Below are 15596 nucleotides of genomic sequence, written 5' to 3' on the forward strand. Positions count from 1 at the left end.
CACATTTCACAATGCTCTCTGCTCAGTCTACCAATTCCCACTATGAATTGTGCTACAGGGATACAATGTCCAGAGGCACCCCCAAACAATCATTTCTTTTCTTTAAGGACCACCCCATCCCCAGAACTACTGAAGCTTCTTCAAGAGAGTCTATGGACACTAACTTTCTCCCACATCATTCCAAATCAGTTGAGTCTAATGGTATGCTAGACTCTGATCCTTCCTCAGACATCAGCCCAAAAGGGATCTCTTTTTTCTTTCCCCCATGGGCACCCCTAGTGAAGCCACAACTTCAGGGTGGGAACCTAACACTACCAGATATCCTGAAACTAGTCCATTCAACTGCTTCCACAAAAAGATCTCTTCTTCAGGGAAAGGCATTAGCTGAACATTTACTATTTTCATCTGACTCAGTCTCTATGAGCAATGTTCCCATTTCAAAGGCATCACATTCAGTTGATTGTGACATCACAATGAAGGCCCCTATAAAAAGATTTACTCAGCTCAGTTGGGCTACCTTGGACTAAGGTCCCCATCAACCCTTAACCTTTTTCATTTTCTCCCCTGAACAATGGGTGCACATTGCACCCATATGCATAGGAAAAAGAAAAAAGCAGGTAACGTCTTTGGTTCAGTTCATGGTCCTTCATGAACTCTTTTTCTTCTCTGGAAGATCAGGGTCATGTTTGAGTTGGGGAGGTTGATTACTTTCTGCTTTAAGGTAGGAAGAAACTATATATATTTAACATGAAGACATTCCATTCTCTGATAGAGCCTCCCCTGGAGAATTTTGGATTCTAATGGTCACTTTAGTTTCTCCTACTCTTCTTCAATGTCATCTTGTCTTCCTTGAGCCTCAAATGATCCTTCCTTTCCTCACTTTGGTCAAAGCCTTTCCATAGGAGTTAAAATTGGGCTGTGGTAAGTGCCTTGGGGCAGTTAAGGAAAGGGATAGATTGATCAACTATACTCAGATTTTTTGTATGGACTTCTTTAGAACATCCTTATCTGAATGGGCTCTGCCTGGTATACAGTAATTCTCAATAAGTATGTGCTGAATAAGGGTTTGACTGACTTCTCTTTTTTAAAAGTATGAGCAACAGCCTAGGTCTCAACACTGCCATTGGCAGACCTAACCTTACAGGAAGATACCATATCTCCAGCCAGTGAGTCCCTGGTGCCCATTACCAGTGCTAGTACTTCAGGTTTGTAAGAGTCAATCTCTGCTGACTCTGCTGGACAAATGTACATGGGACCCAGTTTCTGTTTCCTCTTTCTGAGAGTTCTCCATCTCATGGATATTTACAGTGCTATTCTTGGTTCTTGGTGATTTGCATTTGAATTTTCATTTCTGGGAACATTTTTGTTCTTTCTTCCTCAGTTTCTCTCTTTGGAGCTTTCTCCTAAGTATTTTTCTTGATTGAAAGTAGATGGCCTTTTTTATCCTTTGGAAGATGTAGGAGAAACAAGAGTTTGCCGGCTGCTTGTCTAGGAAGCTATTTGAGGAGAGTGAACATTTGTCAGTAGATGACATTTACTAGTCTGCCAAGGGGAGTCATTCAAAGGAAGAGGATTTGAGGAAGTGGTCTTTAGAGCCCAGGAGGGAGTAAGAGCACATTGCAGACAGGTCTTGTTCCCACCACCTCCAGTGGATTCACAAGGAAGCATCAACTCCTGCTGGGGATTTTGTTAGTCCATGGGAATCACTCCTGACTCTCTCCTTTCATAATCTGTATTGGTGGACCTGACTTCAGGGGTTTTACGATATTCTGTCATGGTCACTCCAGTTCCCTTTCAGACTGTCTGGAAGGGAGTCATTTGGCACTCAAAATAACTTCTTCCCCTCCTTACTTTTTTTGTCTTATCTTTTCTCCTTCTGCACTCCTCCCTTCCTATTGGCTCAAATTGACTGTCATTATTTTGGGCAATTGATTTAAGTGATTCGATGGACTTTGAGAAAGAAGGACCTGTGGGGCCAATATAAGGAAGTAAAGGAGAGAGAGAGAAGACACAGGCAGTATATTTTGAATTTTGAATCTTTCTAAGTAATTTTTGTACTTTGCCTTCCTCATAACGGTACTCAAGTCAATAAATGTTAATAAGTGTTATTTGATTGACTTTCTGACTGACTTCCTTTTCCCACAGAGTTAAACAGAAGACTAGCTTCTGGAAGAAAAAAATTGGACACATCTTTGCCTGATGGTACCATCGCCCCATCAGATGACTCCTCGGTGTCCACAATGACTGCCAACAATACTTCAGGTCAGTAGAAGCCTCCTTTTTGCCTTCTCTGTTTGACAGAAATTCTTTCCTCCCAGGTCATCCTTCCTCTTTTAAGGGCTTTCCATTTCACCATTATTTGTACTGCTTTTCCTTCATCTCATATTAATTACATGGTTGATACAGTTGAATGAAGATAGTAGGAGGAAAAATTTGTGGTCTGAAGTCTCTTTATTTTTCAAAATGTTAGAATGAAATAGATAGAAGAAGAAGGTTGTTAAAAGTTTTAATCACAGGGACCGGAGTTCACTGGAAGAAGATTACAAACAGTTTGTTTTTCTCAGAAGCCTTCTTCAGTATATGCTCTGTATAGGCTTTGTAGTAAGACTCTTAATATTTGAATTCAACATCGTAGCTCATCCATCACTAAGGGTTTTTTGATCATCGGAATAGATGATTACTTCTCCAACTGGTGTGTTGGATCTACCTGCTATTCCTTGAGTATCCATTTCTTTTCCATTACATCAATATTGAATATCTTTTCTATATTTTCCCCTGGGATAATAACTTGAGTTTTCAACCAGAATACCACCTGTTTATTGGCATCAGTTTGAGCACAAACAAATTTACTTATTATAGGCAATGTATTCCATTCAGCCTCAAACTCTTATTAGAGCTGCATGACCCTGATCAAATCAATGGTCCTTAATTGCTGCCTGCCTCAGTTTCCTCATCTATAATATGGGGATAGCACATATTTCCTAGGGTTAATTTCTGAAAAAATAAGATGAAATAATCAAGTAATAGTAGTCTTTAAAAGCACAGTAGTTGTCATACAGTGTTATTGAAACATCATTATTAGCTCTATATTATATATATATATAATTTATATGTATATTATATTACTATATAATATAATTAAAATATATATTAACTCTGTAATGCCCTTCAGGAGATAATACATTGCAGAACATCAGAGGGTTAGAAAATATATAAGTCTGGAGGGGAATATCAAGATTATTTAGTTCAAAGACCCCATTTTACAGATGAGGTTTGCCCAAAGTCACAGCAGGAGTAAGTATCCAAGTTAGGAATTGAACCCAGGTATACAGTACCTTCTATTTCTTGAGCTCCTTCCATTTTACCATGTTGTCTCCTGGGTGAAATCTCTCCCCTGGCTTTTTCCTCTCTGGGTGCCTATTTTGGGCTACTTTGGAGCTTGGATTTCCAAGTTATGTCTCTTAAATCAGTCTTGTCTCCCTCAGATCACTATATAGGAGGGTAGCCTGCCTAAGTGGTCTGTGTGGCTCCACTGCTTGTTGGTGAAAACGGAATAGTCCTATTGGTCCTGGGATATCCAAATCTGAGATATAGTTTTGTAATTGTATTTTCCCTGGAGTCAGAGTAAATATTAATAACAGAATGCATACAATCTTAGGCTGTGAAGTGAGTACCATGCATTTGCTACCTTGCACACTATGAGTTAATCATGAGAGATCCCTAGACCCCTCCCTCATTCCTTCCTGCAGACAAAGTAGCTGATGTGGTGTGCACCACACAAATGCTAAACCCAAGAGCAGCAGAAGGTCCTGTAGCAACTGACAAACAGCTTTCTAACACTCAGCCACCCTCAGTTCTAATCTGGCCTCAGATGTCTCCTGACTGTGTGACCCTGTACAAGGCATTTAACCCTCATCGCCTAGTCCTTACCACTCTTTTATACATATAGTATGTATTGTTTCCAAGGCAGAAGAATGTAAGGGTTAAAAACATGACCTTAACCATACAGGTTAGTAGATACTGTGACAAGGAAATCACTTTAAAAGACTCATATATATTAATTTTAGGTCACCAAGGAATTCAGCTATGTAATTCCTAAATGAAAACTCAAGTCAGCAGTCAACCTTTTAAGGAGTTTAATTACAAACAGGAGAAAGAAAGGAATTAGAGATAGAGAGAGAGAGGGAGAGAGAAAGGGGAGAAGGGAATGGGCTTAAATACCCCTTCTGTTTAGGCTGGGCCAAAGGCCCAAGCCCTTAGATAGCTGAGGCTAAGAAAAGAGATCAGTCCCTATCACTCACGTAACCAAAATGGAGAAAGAGTCTCAGGGGCCTCCACCTCCAGCTTCCTTCAGAGCAAGCTTCTCAGAGCACAACCTCTCCAACCAACCACCCCTAGTCCTCAGACCCCGCTATCTTTAAGGAAACCATCCAAGTTCCCTCCCCTCAGTTCTCACATTTACCAATCACTGTCCATGTCTTCCCTGTGCCAATGGAGGCTCTACCTTAACCCAGGACCACCCAGAGGTCTGTGGCTTTGCACATGTCTTTGGAAGGTCATATTCTCAAATAATTAAATCTTGATCCTTTGCTGCAGCCCTTCCTAAATCCTGTTACCCTGAGTAGGGTGGAGATTGGAATAATTAAATTTTGATCTATGCTGCAGCCCTTTCCATTGTTCAGCAAAAGGTTCCTGTCCTAAAGTAATCTTAAGAAGGGAGGAGGAGGAACCTCCCTTGCCAATGGGGTTCACATTCCAATAGAGTTCCCACTATCAGTATGAAATTTTCCAAGTATGAAATTTCCCAATGGTGAAATTTCCAACATTTATAAGTCTAAGAAATTTTAAGGTTTACAACCCCCCCCCCTGATGATTATTGGGAGACTAGTCTCCCCATTGATCATTTAACATAATCATTTTGTAGTTCTAAATTCACTTCTAACTAAAGATATACACAATATTCAATTTTCTAAAACAAATTAGAATAGTGAGAGAGGAAATAGAAAAGAAAAGAAAGCAAAACCAATGTTTTGCTAGGCCTATTGACAGAAAGCCAAATTAGGGGCAGTCCCCTTTGGCATAAATGTGTACAATTACAATAAATATTCAATCAAAAGTCCAGTCCAATCAAATCATATCCAAAGTTAATTCTTGATCTTCTTTTTTTTTTTGTTTTAATAACCCTTACCTTCCTTCCTGGAGTCAATACTATGTATTGGCTCCAAGGCAGAAGAGTGGTAAGGGTTAGGCAATGGGGGTCAAGTGACTTGCCCAGGGTAACACAGCTGGGAAGTGTCTGAGGCCAGATTTGAACCTAGGACCTCCCATCTCTAGGCCTGGCTCTCAATCCACTGAGCTACCCAGCTGCCCCCCATTCTTGATCTTCTTGATGAAGTGGAGGTTTTCAGCATCTTTCTGCAACAGTTCATTCTCTGGATATGAAAGTTTCAAGCTTCTTTCTTGAAGATCTTTTCTCAAACAGAATCAAAATCTTTGAATTTTTATAACAGTAAAATCTTAAACAAAATTCTTGGATTTTTATAAAAATACAATCTCAAACAAACAAAAAAAATTCAAAAATTAAAAAAAAATTCTTAGATTTTAAATTAAAATACAATCCCCCCTGAAGTAAGTATTAAAAAATATATCAAGTTTAGCTCAGAATGCAATGTTCAGTTATGGGGTTGTATGTGTCAATTATCAAAAGAATAGAAAAATAATCAAAAACATAAGAAAAATTCAAAATAGGCCTTGTATAGGTCCAGTTTAAAGTAAGTTCTATCCCACAAGTATGTAGGACAGGATGCAGTAATATTTCACTTAGACATTTGTAGCCAAGACTACAGGAAGTTTCCATAATATAATGTTTTCTCTCCCTACAGGTTATAAACATCAAATGAGCTTCCCTTGCTTCACAAACAGTGAGTATTCTTATCCTGGCACTGAACAGAGGATACAGTTTGTGCATCCTGACCTTGTTCCAATAGCATCTTAGGAAAGAGAAGCTGGGATAGGAGGGCCAAAGAGAGAGAAAGACACAGAAAATCCTGGTTCCTTTCTCATATTTCAATCCCCACATGTCACCCTGTGACCATGTGAAACAGAAATAGTTTCCCTTGTATTTTATAGCCCCTCCCTATGATCATACATGCTTATCGATAGTCCATAGTTTTCATTCATGATCTTTCTTCCTCAGTGCCTCAGAGAAAAACCATCACTTTAGCATTTTCTCTGACTTCATCCTCAGTTCCTCTCACTGCAGGTAGCATTCATTTGAATTTTTGATGAATGCTGGTAAATTTTGCTGCATTTGTTTATGAAGTTGAAAGCTAGCTACTGGTCCTAGACTCATAAGATGACAGACTTACATCTATAAGTGAACTTCCAGGCTATCTAGTTCAATCTACTCATGATAAAATTAAATAAAAAATTTCCAATGGAAAAAAAGCTATCTTTTCTACCTCCCCTTAAACTATTACTGTAAGAAATACTTATAATCTAATAAAACAAATTATTTCATTAGCCATTTCATAAACATATATCCTATTCTGCCCCCTGAATCCAACACCAATCTGTTCAAAAGTATGCTTCATCAATGATTCTCTGGTATTCTGATTAGTCATGGTAGTAATCAGAATACTTAAATCTTTTAAAGTTATTCATTTTTATGATGTTGTTATTGTATACATTGTTTTTCTGGTGCTACTCACAAGTCTCCTCAGGTTTTTCTGAAAATACCTCAAAATTTATTTTTAAGAAAGCCATGATTTTCTGTCTGAAAACTGGTAGTAAGTATCCATTCCAAGGCAGAAAGAATGTTACAAGCTAGGCAACTGGGGTCAAGTAACTTACCCAGAGTCACACAGCCCAGAAGAATTTCAGGCCACACTTGAACCCAGGACCTCATAACTCTAGAGGTGTCTCTCAATCCATGGAGTTCTTTGCTCCTCTTCCATAATTTCTTATAGCAAAATAATATTTCATCACACTCATGAACATCAGAACTTGTTCAGTCATTCCCCAACTGATGAGAATTTCTCCTCAACTTCTATTCTTTAGTATCCATTCATTCCAATCTTTGCCACATTAAAAATGTTTGGAATATATTCCTTAGGATATCTGGTTCTTTTTCTTTGAACTCTTTGGGATATAAATCTAGTAATGATAATTTTTCAGTCAAAGGGTATACGCATAGTTTCATGGCATATTTCTAGTTTACTTTCTTAAAATTTGAGTCCAATGTGCAGCACTGCTCTACTAATAGTATATTAGTAGACCATTTTCTCTATTACCCATATTGGTCCTTTTCCTTTTTTCGAGCATTTCTAATCTTATCGGCTTATGTGAAACATCTAAATTATTTTAATTTTCATTCTATAATTATCAGTTATTTGGACAATTTCTTCACATAGGCACAGTTTCTTCATTGAGACTCCCTATTCATAATCTTTGACTAGTATTGGAGAATCAATTTGATTTTTTCAAAATTAAGTTTTTCTGTTATATGTAACAACAGTTTCTAAATTTTTTAAGGATCATTGAGACACAAATTCCCCCACCCACTCACCCATTTTGAAATAGTAAGTAAATATTATGTAGATTTTACATATGTAAATATATAAAAATTTCCCATATTAAACCTTTTATGAAATGAAACTGAAATTAAAAAAATTATAAGCTGAAAATGCTCCTGTTTTCTTCTGGATTTAGAATTCATCAGTTCTTTTTCCCTGGAAGCAGATGGCATTTAAAAAAATCATGAGTCCTGAGGGAAAGTTTTGGATCATTATATTGCTGAGAAATAACTGTTATTCACAGTTGTTCATTTTACTGCATTACTGTCACTGTCTTCAATGTCCTCCTGGTTCTGTTTATTACCCTATGATTTAATTCCTGTAAATCTTTCCAGGTTTTTCTGAGTTCCTCCTTCTTTTTTCTTATATCACAATAGTATTCCATAACAATCATATATTATAACTTTGTCATTCCCCAATTGATGGATATCCTTTCATTTGCCAATTATATACCCCTCATATCCCCCTCATATCCCCCAAAAAGAGCTGCTTTAAATATTTTTTGCACATATAATGTCTTGCCCCTCCCCCCCTTTTCATCTCTTTGGTAAAGAAACCTAATAATGGTATTACTGGCTCAAAGAGTATGTACTGTTATAGGTCTTTGCCTTTGGGCATAAGTCCAAATTGCTCTCTAGAATGGATAAATAAGTTCACATATTCCATAAAAGGGCATTAGTGTCTCAACTTTTCCATTTGCCCTCCAAGTTTTGTCATTTTCCTTTTCTTCCATCATAGGAAATATTTTTTTCATTGTAAATTATTTATTTAATCAATTTTGAACATTATTCCTTGGTTACAAGAATAATATTCTTTCCCTGCTTTCCCTCCCCCCAACCTTCCAGTAGCTGACATGCAATTCCACTGAGCATTACATGAGTCCTTGATAAAACCCCATTTCCATGTTGTTGGTGTTTGCATTAGGATGTTCATTTAGAATCTTCATCCCCAATCATATTGCCTCGACCCATGTAATCAAGCAATTGTTTTTCTTCTGTGATTCTTTTCCCACAGTATTTTACTCTGAATGTGGATAGTATTCTTTCTCATAGATCCCTCCAAGTTGTTCAGGATCACTACTTTGCCACTAATGGAGAAGTGCATTAGATTCGATTGTAGCACAGTGTATGGGTCTCTGTGTACAATGTTCTCCTGGTTCTGCTCTTTTCACTCTGCATCAATTCCTGGAGGTCATTCCAGTCCCCATGGAATTCCTCCAGTTCATTATTCCTTTGAGCACAATAGTATTCCATCACTAAGAGATACCACAATTCCTTCAGTCATTCCCCCAAATGAAGGGCATTCCTTCGTTTTCCAATTTTTTTGCCACAATAAAGAGCCCCAGCTATGAATATTCTTGTACAAGTATTTTTCCTTTTTATCTCTTTGGTGTACACACCCCAGCAGTGATCAAAGGGCAGAGAGTCTTTTAAAGCCCCTTGGTCATAGTTCCAAATTGCCTTCCAGAATGGTTGGATCAATTTACAACTCCACCAGCAATGCATTAATGTACCAACTTTGCCACATCCCCTCCAGCATTCAGATTGGATGAATAAGTTAACAAATTCCACTACAGGGCATTAGTGTCTCAACTTTTCCATATCCTCTCCAAGTTTTGTCATTTTCCTTTTCTTCCATAATAGCCAATCTCTGATGAGTTGTAGAGTGACAACTTAGAGTTGTTTTAATTTGCAATACTCTACATTATAGTGGTTTAGAACATATTTTGCACATCTGTAGAGAACATTAATTACTTTGAGAATTCCCTCTTCATCTCCTTTGACCATTTTTCATTTTGGGAAAGATTTTTATTCTTGTATATTCTACTCATTTCTCTACGTATTTGAGAAATAAGTCTCTTATTAGAGAGATGTGTAAATTTTTTTTTTTGCTTCATTATGATTAGTGAATATGACAGTCTCCATCTTATTTACTCCTGGTTATGTTCTGGCCTCCATTTCCCCCAATTTGCGCTCTTTTTCTATCAGTTCTCTTAACCCCTTCTCTTACTCCCTTCACTTCCTTCTGTAATGCAGGGTAAATAGATTTTTAATACACACACATATGCTTTTTTTTTTCATCTTTTGATTTTCTTTGATTATTTCTTGAGATCTCATTGGACTCATTATCTTCCACTTTCAGAATTCTCATTTTTAATGTCTGATTTTTTTCCATTTTTATTTTTTAATTAATTAATTAAGAATATTTTTCCACTGTTGCATGATTCCTGTTCTTTCTACCTCCTGCCTCCCAGAGCTGAAAAACAATTCCACTGCATTATACAATTATTATTGTTCAAAACCTATTTCCCAATTACTAATAAAGTGATTTTTAAAAGTCAAAATCAGGACTTTTGGGTTAAGATGGCTGCTGTGTCTAAGCAGGACTTTTACTCTCCAAACCACCAACCAATATAGAATACCTCAAAAGGACAAAAAACCAAGTTCAGATGAAAAAAGGGATACCACAGTAGAACTCAGCATTGAAATGACAGTCGGAGCCAGCAAATCATAATCTGAATCAACTCTAGCTCCTTGGGAACTAATTAAGATCACCAGGGACTTCTTACCCCAGAAAGCAGCTAAACTTTTAGAACTCCAGAAGACTGAAGTTTGTGTACCTTGGGTACAGAGATAGAGCAGGGAGATATATCACCTCTAATGAAGAGGCAATTCAGGTAATCATTAAAAACTATTTTGCTCAATTATCTGGCAATATAAATATGGAAATCTAGGTGATATAGATGAATATTTACAAAAATATCAATTGCCTAGATTAACAAAAGAAAGCATAGAATACTTAAATAATCCCATATCAGTAAAAGAAATTGAATAAGCAATCAAAGAACTCCCTGAAAAAAAATCCACAGGACCAGATGGATTGACAAATGAATTCTATCAATCATTCAAAGAACAACTAATCCCAATACTATTGAAAATATTTAAAATAATGAGAAAAGAAAAAGAGTTCTACCAAATTCCTTTTATAACACAAACATGGTACTGATTCCAAAGCCACATAGATCAAAAACAGAGAAAGAAATCTACAGACCAGTCTCCCTAATGAAAAATCTTAAATAGAATATTAGAAAAAAGAATCCAGCAAGTCATCATGAGGGTTATTCATTATGATCAGGTGGGATTTATACCAGGAATGCAAGGATGTTTCAGTATTAGGAAAACCATTCATATAATAGACCATATCAACAAGCAAACCAACGAAGTAACATGATTATCTCAATAGATGCAGAAAAAGCTTTTGACAAAATACAACAGTTATTCCTATTGAAAACACTAGAACGTATAGGACTAGAAGGACTTTTCCTAAAACTAATGAACAGTATAAATATATCCAAAACCATCAGTAAGCATCATCTGCAATGAGGATAAATTAGAATCATTCCCAATAATAAAAATAGTGAAACAAGGATGTGCCCTTTATAACCTCTATTATTTAACATTGTACTAGAAACACTAGCTATAGAAATTAAAGAAGAAAAAGAAATTTATTAAAATAGGCAGTGGGGAGAACAAGCTATCACTCTTTGCAGATGATATGATGGTGTACTTAAAGAATCCTAGGGAATCCACTAAAAAGCTGATGAAAAAATCAACAACTTTAGAAAAGTTGCAGCATACAAAAGGAACCCACATAAATCATCAGCATTTCTATATATTTCCAACACACCCAGGCAGCAGATGTTAGAAAGAGAAATTCCATTTAAAATCACCCTAGACAATATAAATTAATTAGGAATCTATTTGCAAAGACAAAAAGAGGAATTATACAAACACAACTACAAAATACTTTCTACCAAACTAAAATTAGATCTAAACAATTGGAAAAATATTAATTGATCATAGGATTAGCTAACTTAATAAAAATGATCATCTTACCCCCATTAATTTACTTATTTAGTGCCATGCCTATCAACCTACCAAGAAAACTTTTTTCTGCATTAGAAAAAAAAAAACTATGACAAAATTAATTTGGAAGCACAAAATATCAAGAATATCAAGGTTAATAATGAAAAAAATGTGAAGGAAGGTTGCCTAGCAGTACCACATCTTAAACTTATACTATAAAGCAATGGTCATCAAAACAATATGGTACTGGCAAACAGACAGAAGGAGAGGATCAGTAGAATAGGCTTGGGGTAAGTGACCTCAGGAAGACAGTCTATGATAAACTCAAAGGTCCCAGCTTTTGGAACAAAAATGCACTATTTGACAAAAACTGCTGGGAAAATGGGAAAATAGTATGGGAGACATTAGGTTTAGATCAGTATCTCACACCCCACAACAAGATAAACAAAGAATGGGTGAATGACTTGAATATAAAGAAGGAAAGTATAAATAAATTTGGTGAACACATAATAGTATACTTGCCAGTCTTTAGGAAAGGAAATAATTTAAGACCAAGCATAAAATCACAAAATGTAAAATAAATAACTTTGATTACATTAAATTAAAAAGGGTTTGTTCAAACAAACCAATGCAACCAAAATTAGATGGGAAGCAAAAATTGGGAAACATTTTTTATAAGAAACCACTGACAAAGGTCTAACTAATCCAATATATGAAGACCTTAATCAATTGTACAAAAAATCAAGCCATTCCCCAATTGATAAATGGGCAAGGGATGGGACATGAATAGACAATTTTCAGATAAAGGAATCACAACTATCAATAAGCACATGAACAAATGTTCTAAATCTCTCATATTGAGAGAAATGCAAATCATAACAACTCTTATTTACCACTTCACACCTAGCAGATTAGGTAACATGAAAGCAAAGGAAAATAACAAATGTTGGAGGGGATGTGGTAAAATTGGGACATTAATACATTACTGGTAGAGTTGTGAATTGATCCAACCATTTTGGATGGCAATTTGGAACTATGCCCGAAAGGTTTTTAAAGACTGTCTTCCCTTTGATCCAGCCATATAACTGCTGGGTTTATAATTCCCCAAAGACATCAAAGGGAAAAAGACTTGTACAAAAATAATTATAGCTGTGTTCATTGTGGTGGCAAAAAAGTGAAAAATGAAAGGTGTTCCCTTCAAATGGGGAATGGTTTAACGAATTGTGGTATCTATTGTTGATGGAATAGTATTGTGCTATAAAGAATTATGAACTGGAAGGATTCCATGTGAACTGAACAACCTCCAGGAAGTGATGCAGAGTGAAAAGAGCGGAACCAGGAGAACATTGTACACAGAAACTGATACACTGTGGTTCAATTGAATGCAATGGACTTCTCTATTAGCAGTAATGCAATGATCCAAGACAATTCTGAGGAACTTTTGGGAAAGATAGCTATCCACATTCAGAGGAAGAACTGTGGGAATAGGAACACAAAAGAAAAACATCTGCTTGATTACATGGGTTGTTGGGGATATGACTGGGGATGTAGACCCCGAACAATCACCATAGTGCAATCAAAATTCGGAAACAGGTATTCATCACTATATATTTCCTTAATACATGTGACTTAGAATCATTTTGTAGTCCTTATCTTTCCTTGATAAATCAATGACACAAGTAAAACGCAGTGGAATTGTGTGGTGGCTATGGGGGAGGAGGAGGGGAGGGAAAGAACACGAACCATGTAACCATGGGAAAATCTTCTAAATTAATTAATTAAATGAATTTTTTTCATTTCAATGTAAAAAATATAATGTCCAAAAGTCAAAATCCCCAATCATTTTCCCAATCAGACCATATGATGAATCATAAGTTTTTCTTAAGCATTTCTGCAACCACTCCTCTTTCTCTGGATGTAGGTAGCATTCTCTTATAAGTCCCTATAGATTGTCCTAGAACCTTGCATTGCTACTAGTAGAGAAGTTCATTACATTTGATTATGGCACAAGGAATCAGTCTCTGTGTACCATGTTCCACTTCTGATCATTTCTCTCTGCATCTTTCTGAAGGTGTCTTTCTGATTCACATGGAATTCCTTCAGTTCAACAATCCTTTCAACACAATACTATTCCATCACCATCAGATACCACCATTTTTCAGCAATTTTCCCATTGATGGACAACAGGAGATGATTTTCTTGAGTGAGGTTTTGTAGTTCATATTCCCTTTGGCCAATTGTACTATCTAAAGTTGTTTTCCTCGGCAAATTTTTATACCTCTTTTTTTCTCCTCGTGTTAATTTTGCCTTTCAAGAAATTCTTCAGTGTATTTTTGTGTATCTTGTTCCATATGGCCAATTCTACTTTTTGAAAGAGTTCATCTCTTTATTGAATTTTTATAAAATGTCTTTTACCATTTCGTATATTCTGATTTGAAAGATGTTCATTTCTTCAATATTGTTTGTGCCTTCTTTAATAAGGTGTTGACTTTTTACATGAATATCCTATATCACTGTCATCACTTCTCCTGAATTTTCTTTTACCTCTCCTACTGGATCATTAAATCTCTTTTTTGAGTTTCTTTCATCAATTCTTTTTTAGGCTTGAGAGCAATTCTTATTTTTATTGCAAAGTTTGCATGCAGCGGTATTGATTTTGTGTAGTCTTCTACTGAGTTTGTGTTTTGGTTTTCTCTGTCACCAAAATAGCTCTCTGTGTTGAATTTCTTTTTCATCGTTTTGCTCATTTCCAGCCCTTTCCTTTCCATTTAAAAATGACAGTTAAAATTGAATCTGTACCTGTGGTGAGTTGAGTACTGCTCCAAGTTTAAGGTTCTTTGTACAGCTGCCCTCAGAGTTAAATCTGGGGATCAATCTGCTTTCAGCCCTTCAAATTTGGAATCATGAAAGCAATGGTGTTTTCAATACTCTTCTGGTCTATATTCTGCCTTGTGAGTAACCTTAAGCACCCTTTTCTCCCCTGGAACTGTGACCAAGGAGAGTCTGATTCTCTCCTGTGGCTACAAGCACTGGTCTCTGCTAGCCCTCTCCACCCTGAGAATCTCTCCCACAGACTGGGATCTGAATATGAGTAAAACAACAAGAATTGCCTTAAGGTGAGTGAAGGGGCTTCCAGAAGGAGCACCGGCCCCGCCCTCGCCCCGCCCCTCGGCCGCGGCATGGCGGGGGGGCGGGTAGGCCAGTTTTTCCTCCTTCCGCCTTCTGCTCCCAACCCTTCGGGGGGCCCTTATGGCCATTGCTGCGGCCGAACGCTGCTCAAGAGGGCCGGCGTGGAGGCGCCTGGCAGCCGGCAGCCTCCAGCTCCCTCCTGAGCCTCCGGAAGCCCTCATCGGCCTGCTCGCGACCGCCCCCCTGAAGGCCCTGCGGGAAGGGGCTCTCCAGGGCCCTACCTGCCGCGTCTCCTCGCACACCAGGGAGAAGAGCCAGAAGTAGATGACGAGCTCCCGCCAGGATGGCAGGGGCTGGAAGTCGACCATGAGCACGTAGGCGAAGAGCCAGAGGAAGGTGAAGTAGGACAGGATGTTCAGGTGGAAGATCACCACTGGCGCCGTGAAGAAGGCTCGGAAGCGGGCTAGGCAGCTCACCGGCTGGAGCCTCTTCTCTCTGAGGGGAGCAGAGCAGAGGGACACCGACGGGCCATGGCCGTCACCCTGGCTTGGCCTGGAGGGACCCCCGAGACTCCATCCCGCTGAAGAGCCTCCCCATCTGGATTTGAATCCTGCAGGTGTGGCTTTGGGCAAGTTTCCTGGTCTGTCTGGCCTCCCTCTACCTCTCTGCAGACTACTGGGCCTGAGCATAGGCTCTCCCCTGAGGAAAGAGCTGGCGGGAAAGGAATAGCTGTGGGCACTGCACACAACCCCGCCAGAATAGTCCTGCTGGTGCAGCTTCTGCCCCTGCCCCTGCCCCTGCCCCTGCCCAGACCGACCTCAGCTCTGCCTAGCCAAAGGCCAAAGAGGCAGAGATTCTGCTTAGGGCAGTAGCCCAACCCCTCTAAGGCCACACATCCTCGCTTAGCCCAGTCAGAGGACGAAAGAATGGAACTAGAGCATGGGAGCGGGATGGCCTGGGAAGAAGAAGAGGGAGAAGAAGGAGAGGAAGAGGAAGGAGAAGAAAGAGAAGCAGAAGCAGAAGAAGA

The 15596-nt window shown here is 38.2% G+C and overlaps 1 protein-coding gene across 1 annotated transcript in view; it reads left to right on the top strand.

The window, feature by feature from the left end:
• The first annotated feature begins 533 nt into the window (after positions 1 to 533).
• The window catches only part of LOC107650527 (mucin-16-like), a 48599-nt gene continuing 33536 nt past the window's right edge, over positions 534 to 15596 (top strand). Inside the window, exons 1-2 of the mRNA XM_056798733.1 lie at positions 534 to 2262; positions 5883 to 5921. The gene's annotated coding sequence lies outside the window, so the exon portion shown is untranslated. The remainder of the gene's footprint in view (positions 2263 to 5882; positions 5922 to 15596) is intronic.

The sequence above is a fragment of the Monodelphis domestica genome, chromosome 5 (assembly GCF_027887165.1).
Source record: "Monodelphis domestica isolate mMonDom1 chromosome 5, mMonDom1.pri, whole genome shotgun sequence".
NCBI lineage: Eukaryota > Metazoa > Chordata > Mammalia > Didelphimorphia > Didelphidae > Monodelphis > Monodelphis domestica.